Source organism: Oenanthe melanoleuca, chromosome 19 (assembly GCF_029582105.1).
Source record: "Oenanthe melanoleuca isolate GR-GAL-2019-014 chromosome 19, OMel1.0, whole genome shotgun sequence".
Taxonomy (NCBI): domain Eukaryota; kingdom Metazoa; phylum Chordata; class Aves; order Passeriformes; family Muscicapidae; genus Oenanthe; species Oenanthe melanoleuca.
The window spans coordinates 3948708-3968125 of NC_079352.1; the positions used below are offsets into that span (position 1 = coordinate 3948708).

Genomic DNA, 19418 nt, shown 5'->3' on the forward strand with positions numbered 1-19418 from the left:
TCTCGCGAGACTTCGCCGCCCTCTCCCTCCCCCCCCAGCGCCGCGGCCGGCGGGAGGGGCTGGGGGCGGCGGGGGGAGCAGGGGCGGGGCCCGGAGGGGGCGGCGGAGGGGCAGCGGTGGCGCGGGGGCGGGCGGGGCTGCGTGGGGGCGGCCTGAGGGGTCTTTGGCGGGTGTGGGATGGGGGTGGTGGTTCTTGGGGTGAGGGGGTGTTGCTGTGAGGGTCCCTGTGGGGCGAGGTCGTTGGTCTGGTGGATTCTTCAGCCGGCTGTGAGGGGTTGTGTGAGGAGGAAGCCTTGGTGTGAGGGGCTCTTGGGGAGGGCTCGTTGGTGTGAGGAGAGAGTAACCAGCTGTGAGGGGCTGTGTGGGGAGGGGCAGTTTTAGGGGACAGGTGAGGGGCTGCTGAGGGATGGGAGAACAGGAGACACCTGGTATGTGGGGGTGCTGGGCGGAGTTTGGGAAAGAGGGTTTGTGGAAGGCCTATGTAGGGACACTGAGGGGGCAGAAGAGCCTGAGGGGGAAGCTGGTGAGGAGCTGTTGCTGAGGCCATTTGGGCTCGGTCAGGGTTGTGAGGGAATGAGGAAACTGTGGAAAGGTGTGGGGGAACAGAGAGGTGGGGGACTCAGCATTGCTGTACGTGGGGCCTGGACATAGGTAGGAAGTGGCCTGGCACAGGTGGGAACTTTTTGGGGGTGGTGTGGCAAAGGGCTGTGGGTTTGGGGCAGGCTGGCTGTGGTGAGGACATGGAGACAAGTGGAGCTGCCTCTCTGGCCAGGAGCAGCTCAGCTACAGGCGGTGACAATCCCAGGAGGTGGCAGGTGGCTGCTCTGCTCACCAAATGCGTGTATTTCAGCCTGCCCTTGGCCAAGCTGTTTCTGGGGTGTGGCCAAAAGAGGGGGAAAAAAAATCTCATGGACTGAGCATGTGGTCTCCTAAACTGTACTCTTGGCTCTCAGTGGTGGGTGTTGAACTTGGTAGGTTGGTGAGCCTTTGTGTGCTTTGGTATCTCCATCTATGAAGCAGAGATAACAGTTGGCTTCATGCAGGGATTAATTATCGCATCTTGTAGTCACGTATTTGTTTATTTGTTTTTGCTATAGATTACAGCTGGAGGAATTCTAAACAGTCCACTTCTCCTTGTCATGGTGTTTGAGCGCATTGTGCTCCTGTCTGAACAGAGGAAATCACTGAGGTCAGTCTCCCCCGTGTTTATAGTTGCTTTCCCTTTCAGAAGTATGGGGGCAAGGAATCATCAAAATTACAATTTGTACTGACATCCTGATAATAAATTAATAGAAACAGTTACATAAGACACAAAGTTTGTCAAAGGTGTGTTTGTAGGGATGGCTTCCGCTTTTGACAGAATTACACTGAAGGCACAGTGTGCTCTGTTATAAAGTACCCTGCAAATATTCAATTTTGAGATGTCCCCAGTATGAAATAATACAACTCTGTGAATCCAGTATTATTGCTACTGCTGAAATAAAACTGATGAAACAAACTTCCTTCCTATTTTCCACATAATCTAACAGATATTTTGTATCTTGAGAAAGATTTGTATCCAGCAGGTGTTGTGGTGATGCTGGATACGAGTTAGGTAAATTTTGCATTTACCTTTAGACAGGCAGAGCTACTGGGGACTGTTTTGTTTAACCTGAGCTGGAGGGACACCTGAGGAATGTGGTTGGCCATAACAATTGTGGACCACATCTAGAGTTTTGTGAACTTGTCCTAAAGTGGTCTGATACTTTGCTTTTTCAAATCCCAATAGGAAAAGTGAGACAAACATGGATCACTTGAAACATATGTTGTTGTGGGTATTGGGAGAGGCAAACTAAAGGTTTATCTGATGATCTCAACCTTGAAGTTGGCAGCTATGACAGGAAACTTGGTTTCATTCATCTGCCAAAGATATTTGTAGTGTATCATTTGACAAGTTAAAAGGCATTTTTGTAATGACACAAAAATAAAACCATCCGTTTTCTAAAACTACAGTTTCTGTCTTCTGAAATAATATGGGAGAGACACTTCTGGGGAAATTAAGGGCATGTCTGAAAGGTAAACATTTGTATTTTCAAATGTTGAAAGAATGGTATTTAGTGCTAATCTGCTCAGCATGGCCTATTGATATTAATTTGGTTTTGTACTTGTTTTGTCAAATTAGTGGCTATCATTTGCTTTTGGAGATGGGAGAACAAAATGGAGCTGTAAGAGAGAGTGATCCGCCCACGGGGTCAAAAGGTGGAATTGAGAATCAGGTTCTTCTGAATCTTGATCTTGTACTTCTTCCTGCAGACAAATTGCCTGTAAAGCTCATGAATTATGAGAGCTAGTGAGGTCCATGGAGCTAACCCAGCAAATGCCAGCAGAGTCTGGGCCTCAGCTCTTAGTGTTAACACACGTGAAAGTTAATGAGAGGTCTAGGTAAAAATCCTTAGAGTCTCTTAATGGTGGCTGCAGAAAAATGTGAATAATGTTTTACCCTTAACTATCAAGTATTTTACTTGAAATGCTAGATCTGCACTTGATATGTATTCAGTGACTGCTTCAAAAATATACAGTATAGTCTGTGAACAGACTGTTTGGAAAAAGTTCACTGAAATTCTGAAGGAACAGCCAGTATGAAAATTGTTTATTGTCACCAGCTGAACTAAACAGCACATTAAGCTTTCCTAGTTCATCGTATTAGATGTGTTCTTGCTGCCTTCTCAAAAAATCATAGTAAGCATCTAGAAAGTCAGTTCAGCTTCATTTGCTAATTTCCTGATGCAAATTTAGTCTACTTTAAAAAGAACTAAACAGGTTTATATATGTTTGCATCTGGGATTTGCACCAGTCTATCTGTCAGATAGCTATAGCCAAAGTTAATTCTGTCTGAAGGAGGTGCCAGAACATCAATAAATAAATATTACAAATTGCCTAGCGGTTCAGCTGACAGGCAGAACTGGTTTCAACACATTGCTCCCATTGTGCTGCTGCAGAGCTGGTCCTGGAGTAGACCCATACGAAATTCCAGCATGGACAGGACCTTTAAGAGCATGCACCAGCTCTCCATGATATTGTAGGAGAGGAAGTAGAGAACAATGCTAAATCCAACGGAAACTGTGGCAAGAATTTATTCAAGGCACATTGTAATTAGTCAAGCTGGGAGTTTGGCCAGGACATTGGGGTTAACACCCCTGCTCCTTTAGAGGTGTCATCGTTTATTTTTTTAATGACTTTAAGTGATGAGAAGCTTGACTTTCTGTCTCAGCAGAATGACACCAGTTCAAGCAATGTAAACTTCTTACAGCAATATGAAGGTGCTGGTTCAGAACTAGCTCACAGCAGTGATGGGGCCTAGTACAGTTATCACTGCTTTATAAATACTTGCAGTAGATAAGAAAGATAAAAGTGTGATTAGGGCACAGTTTCAGGTGCTGTAATTACAGTCATGCCTTCCTCAGCCTTCAGTCCAAATGCTGTTGAATCTGGCCATTTTTAAGCAAACAATTTTAAATTTTAGAAGAAATTGTAGAATTTGAAACAGAGAAACTTGGTTATTAATTATATAGGAGCTGTTACTAGCAGTTATCAATGCTTTTTCTTAGGAAACTTATACAAGCAGAATGTAATTTAGCCAATTTAATTCTTTCATGCCATTGAGATTTTTAGAAAGTGTCTTTGAATGTATGATGTACCAATTTAGAAACTAACTTTCAGCTTGTTCCTTGCTTGCAGAGAAGATGAGCACATGTGTGTTTTAGTGGGTGACTAGTTGTGCAATGCACAGATGAGGAATTGTTTTGATTTTACTAGCACATGAAACCTGCCATCACTCCTGTAGTACAGTTTGGGCCATTATTATGGGTTATGAGGTTATACAGGAAAAATATGTTCTGGAGAAAGGCTGGTCAAAATAAACGAGGTAGAGTCTTCCAGATTACAACAATCTGGTTTTGTATCAGTGATGTAAATGGTTGGGTACATCCACTGGGGTGCAGATACCATGTCAGACAGTGTCCCTCTGACAGTTTGTGTTGTAAGGACAAAAATGAAGCAATACTGCCATTATTACGTAATTGCTTCTGTATTCTATGACAACAATTATAATACTTCACTCTTCTCTTACCTTTTATTAGATGCTCCTTGTTGTGCACTTATGATTGTTCCATGAGTTGAGTGGTTTTAGCTATTAAGAAATGGGGAAATGGTGGCACAAGAAGAAGTACTTGCCAAGGTCATATGGGAAATTAGCGTCAGAATCTCAGCCTTCTGACTTGTCCCACTCTGCCCTCTGGGAAACCAGAAATAAGTGGAAAAGTGGCTTGCAGTGTGACTCAACAGCTTTTCCTTCCTTAGCCACTGCCATGCTGGGCAATTACAAATAAATGCCAGTAGGCCATTTGCACCTGAGTGAAACAGGTTTTCAAGGGACTCTAGGTAGCATGTCTTCTGCTAGTGAGGGTTCTTTCATGGGACTTAGCAATAAATTTGCTTTGAAATATTTTCAGGATTTCAGAACTAACTGTTTTTTTAGGCCATGACAACTGAGTACAAGGAGAGTCTGTTCAAGTATCTCAGATTTTTTTCTCAACAGCAGGGCTGAAGGAGATTTTACTCTGGTATGGGTTCAGAATATCTGCAATGGATAAAGGATCGGTAATATGGAGTCCTTGACTTGAAGAATGAATGATGGAAAGAAGCAGCACAGGAAAGGCCTTGGCTCTGGTCCTTGGATGGATGGGTAAGAAGAGACCTTTGGCAGAGAAGGGAGAAAGGTGACTAATAATGTGAAACTGGGAGGAAACTCATTTCAGTTATGCAATCTGCTGGCTTGCTTTCTCTGAGGGAAGACACCTTTTGTTAGTTGTTCCACTGGCACTTGCTGCTCATGCTGTCTTCTAGAAATCTAAACCAATTATTTCTCTGCTTGACTTAGGAAGCTTAATTTAGCTTTGCAGCAATGAAAATACAACAGCATTTAATTTCTTTGTTCTCTGTCTGCAGAATTTCTTTTAGATTTGTCTCTTCCCTTTATTATTGGTTCTTTTTCCTGGCTATCCAGTAGTTTAGCCAAGATGAAGAAACGTTTTTTCTGCTGTCATGCACTCATTCCCCATATCTCATTTGTTCCATAGTCTTCTGTGTCCTTTTTGCCACATTTCCAAAGCTTCCATGGAGAATTTTGCCATGGCAGTCCAAGAAGTTGCTGTTGTCTGATCTAATCCTTCTCCACAGGTTTTCCCTCATAGCTGAATCAGCAGAAGGGAGTTTGTTCTGTGCCTGACCCTGCTGGGTTAGTTCTGGCTATCTTAGCTCAGACCCAAGCCTGACAGTGCTGTGATTACCCCATCTTTTGTCCTGGACTGGCTGGTGTAGGGATGTGTATTTACACCAGCTGACCATGGTACAGGGAGGCAGCCTCTGGAAGAGCAGTTTGCTGGAGATGATGACTGGAACTGCTGGAGCAAGAGTTGGTGGAACTCTTCTGAGAACTCCTAGATTCCATATTAATATGGTGACCTTTCCAGTGAACTGCATTGAACAGCTCTGCTGTTGACTCTATCTGGATCTTGATCTCCTGTTTTATAGATTTGATAGGTAAAACAATATTTTACATTGTTGTGAACTTGCTTCCAGGAACTGATTCTTATAATCCATAAAACAGTTGGGAAACTGTGGCCTTGCTCTTCAGCAATTCTGCAGTCACCTATCTCTGAGACACTGTATTTCACCCTTGAATAAGATTCTAGACCAGAAAAAGAGTTAGACAGCATACAGATTAACAAATGTGTTGCTAGTATCTCTGGCTACTGCAGCATGACTCACCCATCAGTGCTTGTCAGAGTCTGGTGTGACCTCATTGAAAGCTTCAACATCTCCTGTGTGAAGGCAGGTTGTAATCCAGTGTGGGTATCCTGAATAGGTGGGGAATGAAGATTGTGATAATGCATACATCATAAACATCTCCCTGGAAATCAATTACGCCCTCACCAGGATTATTCTTATATTAGATCCTTATTTCTGAGGATCTCTTGGTGCTAAGCCTGCCTTTCCCTGCTTTTATTAAAAAAACCACCTGTTCTGTTCAAGACAGCAACAGAAATCAATGCCGGTAGGAAAATTTAAGAGTGAATGAGACATGTCAGGGAGGAGATGCTCTGTTATTTGCAAACACAAGAAAGAGCTGATGGTTCCTTTTTATTTATCACAGCTTCTACAGACTTTTGTTTTTGTTTTTTTTTTTTTTTCTTCCCCCATGTGAATAATGGGGCTTCTGGTATGCAGTATTTGCTGCTACTTGAACTGAGAGTGAAATCCATGGCTGTTGGTCTCATTTCTGTCCTTAGGACATGTGAATGTCTGCTCCTGTTTTGCTGTAGGTAGTTTCTGTAGGTGGCAAAGTTGTCTGTGCCCTCCTGGAAGCTTTGTCCACAAGCAGGAACAGTTACTGTCTCTTGGTTTCTCAAAGCTGCAGCTCCTCACTGGTTCCACAGGCCTGCTTTGTCACAGGGTGTCAGTAACTTTGCAGAACTCACTGTATCCTCTGCTGTGTTTTGGATCAACTCTGGCATCTGTCTGAATGTAGGTATGTCCCTCCTGCAGATCTGCTTTTCCTATGCAGACTCTTACCTGGTGAGTTTGTTCTCTTACTCTTTGCCTTAGGTAAATGGTAGTATGACTTCTGCATTTCTTAATATTTTTTTATGTTGAGTCTGGGAACGTGGATCATTATTATTTTGGGGCGGGGGAAGAGGGCAAAAATCCTGTTCTGAGTAGGTATAATTTACATTCTGGTTCTTTTTAAGTAAGGTGTAACAGGTCACAGAATTCAGGCATACATATCATTTGCAAGGAAAACATAGGCAACCTTAGGCCTTTTTTTCTCCATGATTCCTTACCAGAGAGATCAGACAGGTACTATATCTCCTTAGCTCTTTTGTGAATCTATAGTGAAAATAAGCTGATGGGTCTGCCCAGTTTCTAGTACTGAGCACTGTGCATGTGCACCCAAAATAATGTCTCTGTTCTTTGTGCAGAGACCAAGGCCTAGATCATGTTTTGAAACTAGGCATACATTTGCTGGATGATCTGATGGATGCATGATATACTAGGGCATAAGAGATGCAAGCCTCATAGAAGTGTTGTCCATGCTGCATTCAGCTGTGAGCATGTTGGCTTAAGTGGATCCAGCATTTAAAGTCTTAATGCTTGATTTACATCTTGATTTTTAGTATCTTAGAAGACCGACCTTTCACATAGTAAAGCATACCTGGGGTTCTAGTAGAATTCTGCTCTTAGACCAAGCTCAAACCTCTCTGCCTTCAGCTGGAAATGGACAGACACCATTTGTGACTGAATATCCTGAGTCACTGATTCCCAGCTGGCATGTGCACTGCAGTTCCATCTCTTCCTTTCCGACTGCACTCCCTAGAGGAGACTGGGAACAACTGCAGTCGTCAGCTCCAGCATGGTGTGTGCGCTTGCCGGGATCCGCTCCATTGGTGGACAACACTTGTCTACGTCTATGGGGTGAGCGGCTTGTGATTTGTTACTGTATGCCTGGTGTTTCCACACCAGAAAATAGAACAGGTGTAGGAATATCTAAAATAAAAAATCAGTTTCTTGATACTTACTCGAAAAATATCTGCATTGTGGAGATGGTGATAGGATATCTCCATTAAATAATCAGTTGAGACAAGTGATGATGCCAGGAATGCTCTCCCAATAAGATTGTGTGATAATGGATGAAAACTAAGAATCTAGAGAGATGATGAAAGGTGAAGTAGTTACTTCCTATACTGGCAAAATTCTACTACCAGGAGCATTGGTCCACCATGCAGGAGCTGACAGACTATCTGTTCTGTCAGCCACTCGTGTTTGTTATCTTGCTTGTGCAATATCCCAAAGAAAGGCTGCTTAAGCTCAGCAGGGAAATAACGCAACATGTTGCTTTGTTATTTCATCTGACCAAAACATTTTCACTGTGTAATACTTGCTGCTAGTCTTGTGCATAGCTCTGGGGGAAGCTGAAACACAAAACACTTCATTGAGCTTTTTGATCCAACGGGTCTTGACATATTGCTGCTGGACACATCTTTGTATCTGGTCTGAACTGCCACAGTTCCATTCTGTCCTGCTAAAATAACAGCATATTAAACAATACTATTCTGTCCATGCCATTTCCACCTATTGACTAAAAAGTTAAATTCTTATTAAGCTAGTTTTAATTTACATGTCATAAGTTATTAGCTAATGGTCAGCTGATTTTCCTGGCATGGAGATTACAAAGTGTATAACACAGATTAGTGCTTGTCTGGGACCAAATGAGTTAAACCAGCTCCTTCTGCTGAAATGCTCAGTGAAATACAGTGGTGCTCTGCATATCAAATCTGTTTGCAACAGGTCACCAGTGTTTGCCTGGACAATTCATCCTGTTAGCAGGCACTGATCTGGCTGTGGAGGAGATATGTGGCTTGTGCTGACTCATGAAAGGTGGTGCAAGTTGCATCAGTGAAATAAGGAGTGGCTCACCTTAGAAGCAGGATGTAAGTTTTAGTGTAAGAACTGTTAACAAACCACCTTTAGAAGAAAGTTGGGGGAAAAAATATGTGAGAGAGACTTTGAAATCTGACTTGATGAAATTCTGATTCTTCTTGCTGCACCAGGGGCTTGTTCCAAATGGGGAAGGTGTAAAATTGTAACACCACCAAGGTGTCTTGGGAAAACATGCACTGTAGCTGCAGACAGCAGCAGTCCTAAGGCAAGTTTTCTGGGGAGGTTTGGATGACAGCTATTCAAAAACCCCCATATAGTTACTCTCTTGTTCCTTCTTTATAGATCTGATTCATCTGTCCCTGTCCTAAACACACCAGTTTCAGTTTGGGTTTTTTTCTCTCCTCTCATTTATCTCATATCCTTCAAGATTCCTCTCTGGGCTTAATTCTATTAAATCCAGTTCCTTTGACTTTTGCATTGCACCTGCTACAGAGCCCCAGCAAACTTGGCAGCCAACCCTTAGGCAATCCAGAGAAAACAACTGTCTAGACCAGGCACCTTCTGCCCAATGGCCTGGATGTACCCCAGAGCTTCCAGGCATTACTCTGTATTCAGAACAACATGTTGCTATGCAAATGATTCCTTTCTGTTCTTCCTCTTACCTCCAGAGTTATGTGCACCCAACTTCTCAGCAGGCCCTAGTCTAATGTTTATTGATCTTTTACAGAGGTCTGATTCAAAGGAGGATTGATAAAATCTTGTCCAGTGTTTTTGTGAACTCATAATTGCACCTGTCTCCTCCTAGGGAATGAGGCAAATGGGAGTGAGGGAGCCCACAGAATAAATAGTACCTTCTGCAGAACTGGAGCTGCAAAGGCCTTACAGAGCCTCTGGTATCCAGCAGAATTCAGGAAGATGTGTCACTTTTCTAAAAGGAAGGGAAATCAAATCTTGGTGTAAAGAGTCCTATGGCATGGGAAGGGCACAGAAGCTTTAATGCAAACTTGCAAGCTGTGCCTGTTCCCAGTTAAAGCCCCTGCTGCCCTAGGCAGTTATCGAGCCTGTCAGTGTCCTGCAGCTTTCATACAGAAATGTGACCAAAATAGCTCCACAACTTTACAATGTGGCTAAAAATAGCTTGCAGGTCAGCTTTTTTCTCAAAGGTGGTGGTGACATGAGAGGGAGAGCACTCTTGCTCTTGTTCAGTGCAGGTAGAATTGGGTAAACAAAGCAGGGACAGCAGCAGCCTTTTGGAAAGATAGGTGATAAGGAATGGGAAAGGACTAGGGAGAGATGGGCTAAAGTGTCAAAGGCATGGGTGGATCCACTGCTGCTGGCCAAGTGAGTGTGCTTATACCCTGACAACTTCTCCCTGGAGTTTTGTTTCCATGATGTTTGAGAGTTATCAGTCTGTTCCTGTCTCCTTGTGGCCCGTGTCAGGATGTGTCACTGGATGGGCTGGCCAGCCAATGCAGCGTTTCTTGCTCCTCATTTCCAGACAGTGAACACAGCCCATGACATCACCTCTGGCCAGCGGCAGATCAGAGGCTAGGCCATGGCAATGTCAAGTGTGTTTTGCTGTGGCCATTCAACCAGAGAGCTGATCTTTTACAGTGCAATTTGCATGTGGAGAAATCTGGATGGCCCTTAGTTCTAGGGGGATTTCAGTATTTGTTCTTGGGCCAAAAATAGGCTGTTTTTATGGGGTTGAACTGTCTGTTTTTGTAGAGCATTACATTTTACCAAAGGAGCAAAGCTGCACACCATGATCCTCAGAGTTTTAGTCTCTGTTGTGTATACTAAGTCTGGCCATGGAGATGAGTCTCAGCCAAGTCTGGGAGTTAAGTGCCTGATTTGGAACGCTATGGGAATCTAATGTAGGTTATGTGAGGTTTGCCATGCCTGCAGCTCCTGTGCTGCTGAGGTAAGTGCACTGCAGAGGGCTGTGCTAGTGAGAATTTCCTTTGTGCTGCGGGTTTCATTCCTGGTGCTTTCATAGTGCTGAGAGGGGAAGGAGACAACAAAAATGTGAAAAATCGAGGCCAGGTCATTACTGTCAGATGAGGACAGAGTCCTGTAGCCAGTCAGATGTGACAGAATGCACTTGCTGATTCTGCTACCAGGAAGCTTGAAAGAAATGTGACTGAGTGATAGCACTGCGCATGTGCCTTTGCAGGAAGGAGGCTGTGTGTGCTCTTGCAACGCGTTTCTCTGCCCAGCAACATCGTTGCTTCTTTTCCTGGTGTTCTGCTTAAGCAGCTGTTCTGCATTTACGATCCAATCTATTCTTCATACAAGGCCATCTTCACAGTGAGCCACCTTCACTGTCACTATCAGAAGGATTGATAAGACCTCAGTTTTGCTTTGCATAAGCACTATAAATAGGGCAAAAGCACTGTAGTTACTGTAATCTTAAACTAGTGTGAGTCTTGTAGGACCAGCCCCTGTCCCCACCTATTTAAAATGGCTCCTGTTGCCTTACAAGAGGGAGACTTCAGCCAAGTACATCTCCATATTGACAAGTATCGAGAGAGTTATGCGCATGATCAGCTTGCTGAGAATTTCATTTGATGTGCAGCTGGAAGTCAGCTGCCAATAGAAAAGGGAGCTCTGCATCCCTACTTGTGTGCTTCTAGTGCATTTAGATGCTATAGGCCACGTTAATTGCAGACTGCAGTTAGAACAGTTTATAGGTAAAATCAACTCAACACCATCACCATGACCATTTAGTACAGTCATTTCTGAGCACTGCAATTTCTCACCACAGCCTGCTCTTCCCTTCAGTGAGAGCTGCTCCTTGGTCTGCCCTGCCCAGCTTGTAAATGTAGCTCATCATCTCTGCCTCTTTGCAAATGAGCTGCGTAGGTAATGGGAGGAGGAGGAGGCAGCAGCACTGCAACCTGCCCATCCCCAGCCTGTCATGAAGGCTCCCGCGCTCCTTAGGCTTTCTGAAGTTATTTGCCACATGAATCGTGGGTACGAAACTTTGTTGTTTCCTTAAATGCTCTGCCTTTTGCAACAGGTCATTTCCCAGTGGGGAAAACAGGCTGTTGATGTGTTAGGCGCTCAGCTTGTCGTTTGGATAAGATCCAGAGCCGATTAGTTTGGGCGCAGCAGCGTGCTAACAGAGGCAGAATGCACTCAAACTGGCTCCTGTCGGCTATCTCCCCACTCTCCCTACCTCTGTCCGAGGCCCCGGCTCGGCGTGAACACCACTCCCTGTCCCTCTCCCCGCCTGCGCTGACACGCCCACAGGGAAACAGAATTTACACCCCGTTCTTCTTGCCCATGTCCTGATCGGTACCAGCCCTCCAAAGGCAAACAGTGATTTGCCTGCGCTGACTCAGCTGTGCTGAAGGCAGGAATCAGTAATAAATCCTGTAAAGTCCATAGGTAAGGAACAGTCTTCTGTAGCAGATACTGAGGCATTTTAAAGGAACTTGACTCTGTCCCAGGAAGGGCACTGAAGTGAGCAATGCTGCATTGGGCAAGAAAGCCTACCCAGGAGCCATTAATCTCTCAACATCTGTAGCCCTGCGGTTGCAAGCACTGGGGGTTGTCTTCCCCTGCCTGCAATTACTAACAACTGGGAATTCAAAGGAATCTGGGCTATCTTTAGGAAGCAAGTACCTACTCTGCCTCCTCTCAGGAAGCAAGGTCCTTCATTACAGCCTGTCATGGCAAGGGGCTTGCTGATAAGGAAGAAGGGCAGGAAACCTGCTGGGCTTTGCTGCTTTAACAACTCTAAATATTTTCCATATTCTTAGCACTGTGAGTCAGCATTTCTAGAGCCTTGACTTGTTTACAGCAGCAATCAGTGAGATGGTATAAGGTAGGTGGGGTGTGGAGGTATGTTTCTGTCTAAAATGACAAACCCTTTGCCCAGGCACAAGTGGAGAAGTTACCAACTGTATTTTCCATTTGTGACTAACAGGAAGCAAAGGACTGGATACCCTTAACGGTAAATGCAGTGGAGCCATTTCCAGGGTAAGGAGTTTCCTAGTGTGAGTAAGGGAATTGAACTTCACAAAGCTGTAAACATCGTGTTGTCATTGTTCACTTTATATATCTATATATATAATAAAAAAAACCCTGCAAATACTTAGGATTATCAGTATAGTGGGATAAAGGTAACACTTCCTATCTGAAGTGGTATGGATTCATTTTGCATTGGCCTGGCTAGACATGCTGTGAGGCACGAAGACTCACAAAAGTGTACAGGTAACAAATCAACCGATTCAGAGCCACACTGGAATAAGGAACATCAGTCATGGGCTAGCTTCTGTCACTGCCTGCAAGCTTTTTTCCCTATGCCTGACTGGTCAGCCTGGCTGAATCTCGTGGTAAAGGGAGGTGACATCAAAACCAAGACATTTTAGATCTGCGACCTCAGTTCTGCAGAGGTGTTTATTTTGAAATTTCTAGTTTCCATAGCAATGTAGTGCTGTTCTCTCCTCGTTCTCCCATTAACCCAATCTTAGCAGCCATTAGATAAATTATCAGTGAGGCAAACCTTAGCATTTTTTAATCTTAAGTGATTTTATATGTGTTGGTTCCTTAGTGAATCAGAGGCATTTAGTTAAGGATTGACTCATATCCTTTCCTGGGGCTGACATAAGGTCTATTGCAGTGGAAACATAATGAAGAGTGAGTATTATTAATTGGATTTGATGAATGAATTAGTGGGCTACTTTAGAGTGGGGGTCTTATGTCTAGAATTCTGGTTCAGTTATATGTCTTTAGATTTTACTTGTGTGCCACTATAGTTTCATTAGAACATCATATTTTTGTTTCATACATTTAGTAAATAGATCTTTTTGTGAGGGTTGCTATGTACTGCTGTTCCACTGCTTTTCTCTGCTCCAGAGGTGACTTTTGGACACAGTTCCCATTGTTTAGTGGCTCATTCCTTCATTCTTCTTTTCAGCATCTACAAAAAACACAGCTAAGAAAACAAGGCAGAATCTTTTTCATTGGTGTGTTTTGTTTGTTTGGTGGTTGTTGTTTTTATTTTGTTTCCTGGTACCTCTGGCCTTTCCTGGTCAAGGAACTACTAGTTTTGCCAGAATAGTTATTCAGGTTGGAATGTAAAAATACCAGACTTAACCCTGCAGCAATAATGGCATGCAAAAAACAAAGATGTGGAGATGATTTGTTCTGATGGTGTAGCTTGCCTTTTAAGGAGATGATTTAGTGAGTTCTTTTGCCTATATGAATTGTATCTCCACCTGGGGAGCTATGCCAGAATAGCTGTTCCACAAACCCTTTGCTGTGAACAACAGCCTTTGTCCTGGAATTCAGTCCTCATGAGTAGGTAAGCAGTGAAGTACAGAAACTGTGTGGGAGAGCGAGAGTGGCACTGTGGACCAGATCCCAAGATAAGGAAGTAGGGCTAAATACAGGCAAGGGTTAGCCTTTGCCTCCTGCAGCGTCCTCACTTAGTAACAAAAATACCTGAATTGTATAAAAAGGAGCACTGATCCAGTAAGTTGAGAATGCAGGAACTCCTCTGTGGAATCTGGATGTTAACAGGCATCTGCTGCACAGTGCCCATTGCTTGCCCTGCCAGTCAGTCTGTTTCCCCCCCAGCTAGGACCATCAGCTGTCTCATTTGTATTCAGTCCATGAGTTCTTCAGAGGAGATGGGTTTTTAAAAGTAAGTTCTTCACCCTGCTTCTATTTGAGCTCCTGAGGCCCTGGATATCTGGCAGAAATAGCCTCTTAAATCCCAAGAGGTAGAAGCTCACTTGTGCTCCAAAGAATAGTAATCCTAACAAAATCTCTATTTTAGATGTCAAATATTTACTTTTAGCTGAATTATGCCCATTCACTGAAAAAACTAATAATACTTTGCTCTTCACAATGTAGCTTATCAGTGAATCCTGATATATATTTTATGCAAAACATTAAAAGGTGGTTGCTTATCTTTTCATTTACCTTTTTTTTCCCCTTCATGTTCCTGCATTCCTACATTTTCAGATAAGGTGAACAAAAGTTCTCCAATTGCTATCTCTAAGCTATGCATTCTGCAATACCTTCACTGTGTTCTTTCTGATTCACTCCCTCTGAGGTGAATGGTTCCAGTCTTTTTAAATTTCCTTCAGACAAGGGCTCTTCCCAATCCCTAATCTTGTAGTCAACCCTATGTCATAATGAAGCAGCAGTTCACAGTAATAACTCAAACAATAACCCTGCCAGATTTGGTGTTCTGTCAGTGCTGGGTATTGTTAGGTTGGAGACCCTGAGTGCAAACACAAGCAGTGGAGTCCCCATGTGTTGGACGGCCAAATGTAGAATATACCCAACACGCATTTAAAAACGAATAACTAAAAAAATTCCTGTTTGAAAATAACTGCTTGGTATCCAAATGGAATGAGAATGAAATGTGACTAGCAGCCTTGTGACTGTTGTGTTGTATAACAAGATAAAAAGTGCTTGGGATTTGTGGATTGAGCTTTTTTTCATTTGTCTTCCAGGGGTCAAAGTCTACTGCAAGCAGTGACCGATGCAATTCCCTGTGTAAGTCAGGCTGGACTGCCTGTGCCTCAGGTTCTAACAGCAGGGGAATTTGTGCAAGAACACCTTGGTAGATGTTTGTGTGGATTTCTCTGTGGTCCCTGTGAAGCAGGAGATCCAGAATTGTCTGAAAGCCAGGATTCTTTGAAACCCCAGAGCAGTAATGATGAGAGATGCAGCTGAGGCCAACCTGCTAGCCTGCCTCCCATGCTGCTTCTTGTATGTGTCCAAGAAGCTGCCTCCAGTTTATACGGTTGCACTCTAGTAAACAATTTTGCATGCAGATTTGGGCAGCAGATGTTACTCATGCCTATGTGAACACTTCAGTGTTTTTACAACAGGGATGATCCTCAGATTGAGTTCTTCTAAACAATGGATGTATCCACCAGAAGTCACACTGGTTACAGCCATTCTCTTACAGCTTGCTCAAAACACTTTGAAGGATGGGTCACACCATCCTTCTTTGGCCACTCTAGGGGATTGACTCACAAATATGAGCAAAATAAAATTGGATGGCTTAAGTGGCTGCAGCCCCAGCTGTGTCCCCACTGCCCAATTCCCAGAAGGTCATCGCTGCAGCCAGGCTGGCTGTGGAAGGCAACTCCTGAGCTGCTGTAGTGACAGCCCATTCTTCAGGGTGTTAATATTTGTCTGGCTCCTCTGTGAAACAGTTTAGGAAGCTTAACCAGAATAAAAATGTGCACTTTTCCATCTGAATAATTATTTTTTAGTTTAGTTTCTCAGATGTGCTCTCAGAAGCAGCAGCATTGCTGTGAGGGCAGGGCAGAGAGAGATGACCTTCCCTTTTGGGAGCAGCCATTACATCAGTTTTGCTGCCTCATAAAACTATGCCCTATGGTTATTTTTGGTGCTGGACTGCCTTAATTTTCTGGAGAGTGAATGAAGAATTAACATAGTGTGCTTATGACATTTGGAAACAGCTTTTAGAAAAAAAAATCATAATTCAGCATGTGCTGAGGCTTAAATTCCTAGGGATGGGAAAGATGAGTGTCCATGGTATTATTTCTACAATTCAGCTAGGGGTTAAATTTTAAAAAATTTTTTAGGTTTTGCTGCTGTTTAAGACCTCTAACCTAATGCCTACTATCCAGCTGCCTCTAGAGAGGGAAGTCTTTAAAGAGACCAGCTTTGTACCTATAAATAATGTACACAGCAGAGTACAAAAATGGAGTCAAGGAGAAGCTCCTCCTTACCTGAATGTAACTGCAGCAGCTCTGTGAGAATAGCTGTGGTCAGGCTGTGAGCAGCACTCGTACCCTGCCATCCATCTTGACTAAACTGCTTCTGAGAACTAATTCTGGGGTTCTAACTTGAATATAAACTGGTAAATCACAGCTGGCTTTCACTGAAACACATTAGTTGCAGCAGCCAAACGTAGCAAGGTTTTGAACAGTGTGGTTCTAATCCTACTTGTAACTGAAGGTCTGCTGGAGTGCTTTGTTAAGTTGGATGTGTTGGAATATGGAGAATTTTGCAAGCCTGAATCCCTCCTATAAATGAAAACACTGTGGCAAAAAAATGTAAATAAATGCTACGCATACTTTAAGAGGCCTTTACACTATTTATAAATACAGTAATTTTGGTGTTTCCTGATTTTGAGTTCTAAACAGAAGACAGATACGTGAAATATTACAAAGCAAGCATTTTATTTTTTTATGGATTAATTTTATAATTTCACTTTTTACTTATCTGAAAACAGTTAGTGGAAACTAAATGTAGTGTTTTAAAGAAGATTGCCTTTGAAAGGAAATAATTTATTCTTGAAAAAATAACTTCAATAGGCTTCCCAGTTTAACTGCATTTTAATATGAACACAAAACTCATCCTGGGTCAGACTCTTCAGGAAAACTTTCTCATGTTTCCTCTAGCAGTTGATTCATTCCTTGCCACCTTAATTTTGCAGCTTTTAAATGGCAGGTTCTCTGCAAAGCCATCCACTTCAAAGCTTCATGAAACAGAGCTTTGAATAAATTACTGAGTTAGAAATTATACTGGCTGTGCCCAGCTTTGTGCCTGGATGTGGGAATACTTGGCACTGGGTGTGGAATTCCAAGGAAAATTGCCTCTTTGCTGGCTTGCCAGAGAGCAGTAAGAAGGAAAAGTTATGCAGATGAGCAGACAAGGAAATCTCCAGTTTCCATTTCCAGAGAGCACATCCCTGTTGAATATTAAAACATGTTAATAACACTGGGCAAACACTGGGATTAACAGAAACTTCTCCTTCTGGAGGGGATGTGTCCCAGCGTGGCCACGGGGCAGCACCGCCTGCTGGAACTACTCTTACCTTTCAAATTCATCCCTGTGGATGCAGTGTGCAGTCAGTGGGAAGTGGGGAAGGCCTACAGTGTGTGGACACACCATATTGGGGTGTGGGATGCCTGTGCTTCATGAGCCCTAGGCTGCATTATTTTAGAAATTTTTTCTCTCTTTGGCAAGCTTTAGAGAATATAAGACTGGTAACATGACACTTCTAAGTAGTGGCATAGTTGCTTTGTCTTTCAAAAAGAGACACCCCACCTTCCTCTGTATTCAGATTTCTGGTATGTGTGTGTAGAGATGATTTGTCTGTAATTGTTTGCTTTCTTTAGGGTCTTTTGAAGTTTAAATCTTCAAGCCAGTTCCCTATATTGAAAATAAATTCTTCCAAGCCACCAATAAAATGTCAGCTGTGATTAAAGCCCGACTCCTCATTTTAAGACTTGTCTCCTAAGCACTGTGAGGTCACTCAATGAGTCAGCCTTTGAAAGGACCAGGACCGTTATTGTTTGGGTAAAGCCCAAAGTTCATCATTGCTTGCTTAAATGGTTTCATCACGTTTTAAATTGCTTTGGATTGTGCTGAAAGAAATGTAAACTGCAGGAATGATTTGGCAGAGAACTTGTGATATTTCAGGCACCTCAAATCTTGAAAAAAACCCTCTGTATTAATGTTGAAGTTGATATTTCTGGTAAGGAAAAGCTTTTTCTCCTGTGTAGTAAAGAGGAGGGTGAAGTGGGAAGCTGTATTTGAGGCATAAACTTTCAACTGTGTTCTCTTAAAATAAAACTTGGGAACTGTAAAATCTCCAGACAAGGGCTGTTGTACAGTGCTAAAGTCTGATAGGGCTTTTCTAGACACAGAACTTTATCAGTTTTGTTTATTAAAATAGTAAAAAATAGAACAGAACATTAAGCTGCAAGGAAAAGCTCTAAGAAGTGAGTCCATACTGTTTTGAAAACTATCTGTGGAGCCTGTTTGTATTTTTTGTGCACATTAATTTTAACAGTCTTTAATTACATGAACATATTTTTTTTCACTTTTCTTCCCTGTTTGCTACAGTGCACACTGTTGGGGCTATTTGGAGGCAATTAATCACAACAGAGCAGCAAATAACTTGGAGCAGGACTCTGTCTCCAGCCTGTGTCAGTCGTAGGTCTCCCCATTCTCTCTGCCCTTTTCCTACATTCCTAATTAATTCCTGCCTCAGTTCCTCACTGATTCGTACAATCCAAAACACTTTGTCTTAGTGCTGTCTGGAGAATTGGGCCTTAGTGTTGAGAAGGAATCCAAGAACAGCAGTTGAATGTCTTGCCTTCCTGTAGTGGAGGCTGGTCAGAGCAAAAGGGGGAGTTCAGGTCATTCAGCTGCCACCGCCCTCCCCCCTAGCATGCTGAAGTGGGGATAATCAGAGATTGAAATGGTATGAAATCTGTTGCAAATTCTGTCAAGTTTCAAGAATTCTCCTCCTTACACTCTCGGGCTTCCCCATCACCCTTTGATTTTTTTGTTAAGCAACAGGTAGATCCGGTGCTTCTCTCGGACGTGGAGAGGTGCATTGGTTGAGCCCACCTTTCCCAGGCCGGGTGGGTGCTGAGCCCGCCCGGTGGCGGCTCCGTGCGGGTCTGCCCGGGCGGCTGCGGGTGGAGCCCTGGAGCCGGCTGAGCTCCGGCTGCTGCGGGAGCGCTGCAGCTCGGCCCGGCAGCGATTCGGGGCGCTGCTGCTGCTGCTGCTCCGCGCTTTCCGTGCCTGCTTCTGTGAGCGCGGCCGCTCACGCTGTTCGCATCCCTGCCCGGATCCCCTCCGCGTGGCCCTGGCTGAAGCTGTTCTAACCCTCTCCGCCTGCCCCGGGGCGCGGTTCACCCGCTTCACGACGGTAAAACGCGGCTTTACAGCATCCCGGGCCGCCCTCCTCCCGGTGACCCTGCGGTGAAACCCCCCCGGAGCCGCACGCCGCTCCCTGCCGGTTATGGAACACCCCAACGGCAAAGGGCGGACACGGAGCCGCTCATTCTGGCTCTGCCGCGCTCGCACGGGGAGGGGGCGAGCACGCACGCCCCGAACAGCCCCGCGCTGGCAGCCTCACCTGCCGCCGGCCGGGGGAGGGGGCGGCCGGGCGGGTCCGCGCTGGCCGGGCCGGCTCTCCC

At 44.0% G+C, this 19418-nt stretch overlaps 1 long non-coding RNA gene across 4 annotated transcripts; it reads left to right on the forward strand.

Annotated features, from left to right (window-relative positions):
* Window positions 1-226: 226 nt before the first annotated feature.
* Window positions 227-16746, forward strand: LOC130260734 (uncharacterized). 4 transcript variants are annotated; one of them, XR_008841835.1, is made up of 5 exons: window positions 227-1189; window positions 1993-2055; window positions 4580-4723; window positions 6376-6568; window positions 14955-16746. It is a non-coding gene; the product is annotated as an uncharacterized LOC130260734 (long non-coding RNA). The 4 variants fall into 4 exon arrangements; XR_008841836.1 differs by lacking the exon at window positions 14955-16746 and adding an exon at window positions 7309-7496; XR_008841834.1 differs by lacking the exon at window positions 6376-6568 and having other exon boundaries at window positions 4577-4723.
* Window positions 16747-19418: the final 2672 nt, after the last annotated feature.